Raw genomic sequence first — 8,323 nt, forward strand, 5'->3', positions numbered from 1 at the left:
AAGCTGGAGCACAGATGCCGAGGAAAAACGTATTATCTGTGTGTTATACAACACAGCATCACCGGGCTGTGTTTTACAGTGTTTAACTGCTTCGTTCCTGGCCGTGCCTCCTCCGAGTCCCTGGGGAGCCTGGCGGTGCCACAAGGAGCTGCTCAGCACGGCTGGCCCGTCCTCAAAACAGCCACAAACAACCCCCAGGATGTCCTGGGGGCTGCAGATCCTCTGGAGAGCTGGGGGTGCTCACCTGGAGAGGAGAAGGCTCCAGGGAGAGCTCAGAGCCCCTTGCAGGGCCTAAAGGGGCTCCAGGAGAGCTGGAGAGGGACTGGGGACAAGGCCTGCAGGGACAGGACACAGGGAATGGCTCCCAGTGCCAGAGGGCAGGGCTGGATGGGGTACTGGGAAGGAATTGTTGGCTGGGAGGGTGGGCAGGCCCTGGCACAGGGTGCCCAGAGCAGCTGTGGCTGCCCCTGGATCCCTGGCAGTGTCCAAGGCCAGGCTGGATGGGGCTTGGAGCAGCCTGGGATGGTGGAAGGTGTCCCTGCCCACAGCATTACATGGAATCTGGAATGGGAATGTCCTCAAGGACCCTTCCAACCCAAACCATTCTGGGATTCCATGATAAGGCAGCTTGCTCCACAGACCCTCAGTTTGGGAATGGGCAGTGGGTGTGCAGTGATTTGCAGAACTGGAGGATGGCATCAACCTCACTGAAGATTTACAAGCCAATAGGGAATCTGCTGGGATACCAAAAAACCCCAAAACTGTTCCCCCGTGCACCCCAGCCACTCCCAAGGAGGAGGAAAATGAGGTTCATGCAGGCCCTGGTAGATGTTAGAAGAAATTGGTAGAATCCTGGACCAGTTAGGAGTGGAAGGGACCTTAAAGATTTAATTACATCCCCTGTGAGTTTTGTTTGTTCGTGTCTCTGGTGGAAATCGGGGATCTAAAACTCTCAGGGTATCCTGGGATCCTCCTTTCGTCCATACCCCAATCATCCTTCTGCCTCTTGATCCCGATCTGAGCTCTCCCCCTGCCCTGGGTGCTCCCTTTCCCCTCCATCTCCTGCTGTACCCTGATCTTCTCTCCTCCCCTTAACCCTGGATTCCCCTCTTCCATATACCCCAATCCCCCCACTTTTCACTGCATCCCAATCCCTCCTCCCCCCATACCCTGATCCTTCTCTCCCCCTGTACCCCAAATCCCTTCTCATCTTCCTGCACCTCAATCCCCCCTTTCCCCTGCACATCAATCCCACCTTGTCCCCTGTACCCAGATCCTCTTTTCCCCATGTACCCCAATCCCCTTTTCCCGATATCCCAGTCCCCTTTTCCGATATTCCGATCCCCTTTCCCTGTACCTCGATCCCCTTTCCCGATTTCCCTCTATCCCCATCCCTTTCTCTCTATCCCCATCCCTCTCCCTGTATCCCGATCCTTTTCCCGATATCCCGATCCCTTTCCCCTTCCCCGATCCCCTTTACCGATATCCCGATCCCTTTGCCGATATCCCGATCCCTTTCCCGATTTCTTGATCCCTTTCCCGATATCCCGATCCCTTTCCCGATTTCTTGATCCCTTTCCCTCTATCCCCATCCCTTTCCCTCTATCCCCATCCCTTTCCCTCTATCCCCATCCCTCTCCCTGTATCCCCATCCCTTTCCCTGTACCCCGATCCCCTTTGGGGCGCTCCGGCTGCGCCGCGGCCCCGTTACCCGCAGGGGGCAGCAGGGGCACGGCCATGGGGGGGTCCCGGGCCGTGGGTGCCCCGGAGGCTCCGGGGGTCCCCGGAGGGGTCTGAGGTGACCCCGGGCACGCTGCCCTGCTCTGGGATAACGCCATCCCGGGATGTGCGACCTCCAGGCGGCTTTTGGTGACTCGGGACGAGGGTCCGGGTGGCACCAGGGTCCCTCCAGGCACACGGGAGGGTCCGAAACGGGAGCTGTTGAGTCCAACCATTAACCAAGGGTCACCACCGAGCTCTGTCCCCAAGTGCCACATCCACGCTGCCTTTGAGCATCTCCGGGGATGGGGACTCCAGCACTGCCCTGGCAGCTGGGCCAGTGCCTGCCCGCCCTTCCCCTGAAGGAATTTCTCCCAATATTCAATCTAAACCTCCCCTGGCCCAGCCGGAGGCCGTTCCCTCTCCTCCTGTCCCTGTTCCCTGGGAGCAGAGCCCGACCCCCCCAGCTGTCCCCTCCTGGCAGGGACTCGTGCAGAGCCACAAGGGCCCCCTGAGCCTCCTTTGCTCCAGGCTGAGCCCCTTTCCCAGCTCCCTCAGCCCCTCCTGGTGCTCCAGACCCTTCCCTGCTCTGTTCCCTTCCCTGGACACGCTCCAGCCCTCAGTGTCCTCCTTGGGGTGAGTGTCCCACGCTGTCCCCAGGACCTGAGGGGTGTCAGCAGTGCCAGCGCAGGGGACAGGCAGGGCCTGCTGGTCACACTCCTGATCCAAGCCAGGTGCCATCAGCCTTCCTGCTCCCCTGGGCACACACTGGCTCCTGTTCAGCCACTGCCTCTCTGCCCTGCAGCAATTAGCTCTGCCCTGCAGTAATTAGCTCTGCCCTGCAGTAATTAGCTGTGGATTCTGGCATGCCTGTAACCATGAAACAACAGGCAGCCCCTATCGCAGAGCAGATCTGGAGGCACCTTGCAGATCCCTGCCTGATCTCCCCGATAGGGAAGCTGAGCCATGCAGGGCAGGTGTTGATGCTCCACCACCCTGCACAGAGCCAGCTGCTCCCAGAGGATCCAGCAGCACATCCACTGCCCTGGGAAGACAGGGTGGGAATGGCCCCAGGGAGAGACAGCAGGGATGTGGCTGGGGTGGGATTTGGGGAGTCAGGATTGCATTAGGGTGGTGGCCTCACCTCACCTGCACATGGAGTTGTCACCTCCAGCTGCCCCCCAGCACCTCTCAGGCTGTCTGCAAGACTTGGTAAAAAATAATGAATTTAAAAATTAATTTTACAGTGTCTCCCAGCTCAGACAGACCAAGCAGTAACACCAGGAACAGCCACAATGGCAATTCCTGCTTGGCACTGCTGAGGGGTTCCCCTGTAAAGGAACCAACACCCAGAGAGGCCACAGAGAAACCACCTGTCCCAAGGAGCTCACACAGGTGGGAAATGGACTCCAAGTGCCTCAGGCCCCAAGGTGCACCCCTGATCAGGCTGAAAGAATGCTGCATCTGCTGGGATGGCATTTCCAGGGACCCCAGGAGCACCAAAGAGCACTTCAGTCCAGGATTACAACACATGCAAGCAAACAGGCAGGAGGTCTCTGTGTGTAGGTTCCTCAAATGTCACCACTTTCAGCTTTCCAGCTCACAAATGAGGTTTGAAGCAGCACTCACATCCTCCTTGGAATATCACAGTGTCCTGTCCCTGCACCTCTTTCCTGCCACCTGGATTGTGCTTCAGCTGCATCAGGTCTCAGCCAGCTCATGGCATTTCTGCTCAGTGTGCCCATGGACAGCTAAACCCTGAGGCCTTCCCCTTCTCTGGCTTGGGCTTGCACTTGTCTGGAGAATTTCTGTGAACATGTAGGAAAAAATCAGGATTTCCCTGTTTGCTCCCACAGCACTGCTCAGTCAGAGCTGCACCTGCCCCTAATTCACATAGCTTGTGCTAATATCCTGGTTTTTTGCAGGAGAAACGCTGGAGTGAGAGCATTCCTGGGCAAGCTGGAGCTCCTCCTCATCACCTCCGTGGTCTCAGAGCACGAGGGGGCTGCTGTGCTCTGCTCCCTGCCTGCAGTCAGATCTCAGGACATGAAAATAAGATTTGGGAAACATCTGTCTTTGGGAAAGAGTGCCACAGGGAGAGGCACACTGTGGGTGGGATGGCTCCCTCTCCCAGTTCCCATTCCAGTTTCCCAGTCTCAACAACAGGGGAGATAGGCACAGGCTCAGCCTGGAGGCCAGAGCATCCTCCTCCTCTGTCACCAGCCTTGTGCAACCCTCTCGCCCTCCCTCCAAGGGTGTGGGAGAATTCCTGGCAGGCAGGAGCTGCTCAGGGTCCAGCTGGGCTTGGGAAACAGCTCCAGAAGCACGGGAGAGCCCCCAGGCTCCCTCCTGCACCCTCTCCAGTCTCCCACATCCCAACCCCTCAAACCCTTGCTTGCCTCCAGAGCTGGGATGGGGTGGTCAGATCCTCAGGGCTGATTTGACAGCCCAGAGCTGTTTTGATGCCAAACTCCATCCTGATGCAAGCAGGAAATCAAGGGAGTTGCAGCAGCCAGGGCTTATTTTGGGCCCTTCAGCTTCACTTCAGAGTTGCCTGAAGACTCAAACTCCTGGGATTAATTGGATTTATTAGTTGGAGATGGGTTTTAGTTCCTGCAGGGAAAGGCAGGAATTAAAAGAATAACAAGGTAGTGAAGAATTGGGAAGTTATTAAATGAAGAAAGGAAACATCTCTGCAGGCGAGGGCTGGTGAGGGCCAGGGTGGATGTTCAATAAAAGGAGTGTTCCTAAACATCTCCGCAGAGTTTGGCCCATCAGACACCTGGTTGCCCATCAAATTGTACCAAGGGAAGTTCAAATTGGGTTTTAAGAAAAATTCCTTTGTGGAAAGGGCGTTCAGGCACTGGAACAGGCTGTCCTGGGAAGTGGTGGAGTCACCATGGCTGAAAGTGTTCAAAAAACCTGTGGAGGTGGCACCTGGGGACAAGGTTTAACAGTGGCCTCGCCAGGGCAGGGCTGATGGTTGGACTTGGTGGCCTTAGAGGGCTTTCCCAAGCCCAGGGATTCTGTGATTCCATGTTTGGTGATTCCCAGTGTCCCTGGGGCAGCCCTGAGAGATTTGACACAAGTTTGCCAACAGATCAGCGCTGGCAGAACCCTGGAAATGGCAGCAGGACCTTCCTATGGAATGTGCTCAGAGGGGGAATGTCCAGGGACACTCCTGCACCCCCCTGCCCTTCTCAGGCTTTGCCAGTTCAGGTGACAAACTCTGCCAGGAGGTTTTTCCAGTGGCTCTTCAAAGTGTCACCATGTCCCTGTTCCAGCAGCCCCTCTGTGCCCTCGGGGCACTCACACCAAACTTCTGTTTCCAAAAGGGACACTGTCCCAAATATCCACCTTCCTTTATTTATGTAGAAAGACAGAGCTTGAAAGTACCTGGGATGTGATGAGCTTCTTTGAACAGAGATGGGAAACTCCACAAGGTGCAGGGATGTGGCTGGGAATGAGCAGGGTGGGATGGGGAGGCCCAGGGAATGCACCAGAGGGGGCTGGAGGCTGGGAACAGGGAACATCTTCTTGGAATTTCCCATTCCAGAAGGGAAGGGCTCCAATGCAGGCAGCACACAGGCAAGGGGGCAGTGGTTTTACACTGCCAGAGGGCAGGGCTGGATGGGATATTGGGGAATAATCCTTCCCTGTGAGGGTGGGGAGGCCCTGGCACAGGTTGCCAACCTTGTGGCTGCCCCTGGATCCCTGGCAGTGCCCAAGGCCAGGCTGGACGGGGCTTGGAGCAGCCTGGGATGGTGGGAGGTGTCCCTGCACATGGCAGGGGTGGATCTGGGTGCTTTTTAGGGTCCTTTCCAACCCAAACCATTCTGGGATTCTAAGAGGAGGAGCTTTTCCAGCCAGCACCTAATTAAAAATAATCTCGTTGCTGTAGAATTTGACCACAAAAATAATTTTTAAAAGGCTCAGATAAACATGGGCAAGACTGGCCTGTCCTGAGTGGTTAAATATGATGGCCCAGGACCTCCAGCTAAGTATTAAATCACTGACCACCAGAAGATGGGGCAGGAGGCAAACCTGTGTCTGCCTTCTTAGGAACTTCCTAAGGCTCTAATTCCCCTTCCCAAAGCAGAGGCAGCAGCTCCTGCTCTCTGCCCAGCAGGGAGCACAGAGAGGTCTCCCTGAGAGCTCAGAGACAGCTCTGCATGAAGAATTCTCTGGTTCCCAGACTCTGCTATCAAATCTCTCCCAGGACTTGCACAAACCACTGGGGTCTCCTGCCAAAACTTTGCGCCACCACGGGCAGGATTGCGGTGTGGGGTAACACAGCTCCCTGCTCTGAGCTGCTGCCAAGGCCCTGCCAGCTGGGATGGGGAGCTGCAGGCTCAACCCGAGCAAAAAGGAACTTTCTCTGCATCCCCTTCCATTTTCACTTCTCTTCAGAGATAACTTTCCAGCAAATGTCCCATCCTGGAAGGGTTCAAGGCCAGGAACAACCTGGGCTAGTGGAATGAGATGGGTTTTAAAGTCCCTCCAACTCAAACTCTTCCAGGATTTTATGAAACAAGGGTGACAGGCTGCTGGCTGCAGGGGTTTGGTTTGGTGAGAGGAGCCTCTCCCTGCTCTGGGGCTGCTAAATCCGAGACCTTCCAGCACTGCAGGCAGCTCTGTGGCTGAGAAAGCCCTGGCTGTGCTATGTACAAGAATAAGGTGATTCTTCTCCCTCCTGACTTAGATGTTTTCATCTACAAGAAGGGGAGAGTGGGGCAGGTCCCTGTTCAGCCCTCAGCAGCTCCTGGTGAGTTACACAAGCCAAAGCCTCTGCTCACACCTCGCAGTGCTGGAGGCACATGTGACAGATGACAGCGCTGGGAGAATGTCCTTTAATTACTCCTGTTCTCGCTGTCACCATCAGCAATTATGGCATTTGCTCTAAACCTGTCAGGATTTCAAAACAAGCCCGGGGTGGCCAGATTGACAAAGCCTCCTGGGCTGCCTGGTATGGCATCCTGCCTGGAGCAGGGATCATGGGCTGCCTGGGAGATTGCTCAGTACTGAGGGATCGCTGGGGAATCTCTCCTGGACCCCGAGACCAACCCTGTGGGGCCTGACAAGGCTTGTGCCTGCCCCTGTGGGAGCTGACTTGCACAAGGTGTTGCACAGAGCAGGTGTTTCAGGCACTGGAGGCTCCAAAGCCACACCTCGCGTGGGGAGCTCCTGCCTTTGCTGCTGCTCCTGCTGCTGCTGATGGTGGTTTTTGGTTGCCTGGAGCCCCTGCCCTGCCTGGTGAGGAAACACAGAGATATTTCCAGCTCTTCAGAAGGGAAAGGAGTGGGGACATTGATTCTGAGGGGCTCTGAGGCAGCAGTGGAGGCAAATGCTCCCATTTGGCTGAGCAAGGCACATCCAGCATTAGCACATCTCCCGCTGCTCTTGTTATTTCTTCCTGACCACAATTTGTTAAACAGCTTCCCAGACAGGCAGAGCACAGATTCCTGCCCTGTGGAGCCAGGAAGGAGAGGGATTATCTGACTGTTCAGCATTAACAAGACTCCCAGGTCACCTGCCTGTGCTTTTATACCTGGAAGCAGGAAATTGCAGCCCTGAAGTTCCAAATGCTAAGGATGGCAGTGGGATGGAGCCTGTCCAGGCAGCTCCAGGACCTTCCCGGACATGGACAGAGTGCTGCAGCAGGACAATAATGAACCAAAATTCCTGGTTTCCCTTCCTGACTCGCCCTCTGCCTCACTGTGAGCATGGAGCAGTCATTTGTCTCCATCCACCCCAGGGCTCTGACTCACTCGTGCTGAGCCAACAGCAGTGGGAATGTGGGATGCCAGCACTCCCACCTCATCCTCCCTGCCCTGCTGTTGCTGCCCCTCTGCCCACAGCAGCCAAAGCAATAAATAAACACACGTGGCCCTGAACCACAGTGGCTGCAATTGGTATCTCTTAAAAAAATCCCTTGTCAGCAGCATTTTGGGTGGAAATCTGCATCCAAGGTGCCACACAACAAAGCAGGCAGGACCAGCCTCGAGTTAAGCAACAAACTCACCTGCCAGAGCCCCCTCTTCCCAGTTTTTGGTGGCAGCAGCAGCAGAACTGCCTGCCCAGCATGGCTTTTGGGCACATAGCTGTAAAACCTGGGCAGCCTGGCCCTGGTTCAGCCCCTGCTCCACCCCTCAACTTGGACCAGGCTTGGGACACCCTGGGACAGTGGAAGGTGTCCCTGCCTGTGGCAGGGGGTGGCACTGGATGGGCTTTAAGGTCCCTCCCAACCAAAACCATCTGGAATTCTGTGGTTCCCCTGCCTGCTCTCAGCTGTCCCAGTGAGAACCTCGGTCCCCAGGGATGACAGAGAGACAAAGGAGCTGGGATGAGGCTGTCCAGGTGAAACCCAGTCCTGTGTCACAAAGCCTGGGCCTTGCAAGAGGGCATCAGTGCCAGGGAGCAGGAAGGGATGAGCTGAGGGGACAGGACAGTCCCTGAGCAATGCCACATGTCACTGACCTTCACAGAGATGAGCAGAGGTGTCTCATGTGAGGAACCAGGTGGGGAGGAGGCAGCAGGGCTCAGCAAAGAGGTGAGGACTCCAGGGAAGCTTTGAGAGAAAGAAGTTTCAAACACAGGGAGGATC

General features: G+C 55.9%; 1 long non-coding RNA gene across 2 annotated transcripts in view; it reads right to left on the minus strand.

The window, feature by feature from the left end:
* Positions 1-861: 861 nt before the first annotated feature.
* Positions 862-8,323, minus strand: part of LOC147649333 (uncharacterized) — a 34,803-nt gene continuing 27,341 nt past the window's right edge. The window contains exons 9-13 of one of the 2 annotated variants that reach the window (XR_015279175.1): positions 8,197-8,287; positions 4,119-4,332; positions 3,349-3,527; positions 2,869-2,927; positions 862-1,938 (exon numbers count right to left, since the gene is read on the minus strand). This is a non-coding gene — a long non-coding RNA (uncharacterized LOC147649333). Of the gene's footprint in view, positions 1,939-2,868; positions 2,928-3,348; positions 3,528-4,118; positions 4,333-5,047; positions 6,970-8,196; positions 8,288-8,323 lie in introns of those variants that run through there. The other variant, XR_015279176.1, reaches the window with a different exon arrangement.

Source organism: Cyanistes caeruleus, chromosome 25 (genome assembly GCF_971803275.1).
Source record: "Cyanistes caeruleus chromosome 25, bCyaCae1.hap1.1, whole genome shotgun sequence".
Taxonomy (NCBI): domain Eukaryota; kingdom Metazoa; phylum Chordata; class Aves; order Passeriformes; family Paridae; genus Cyanistes; species Cyanistes caeruleus.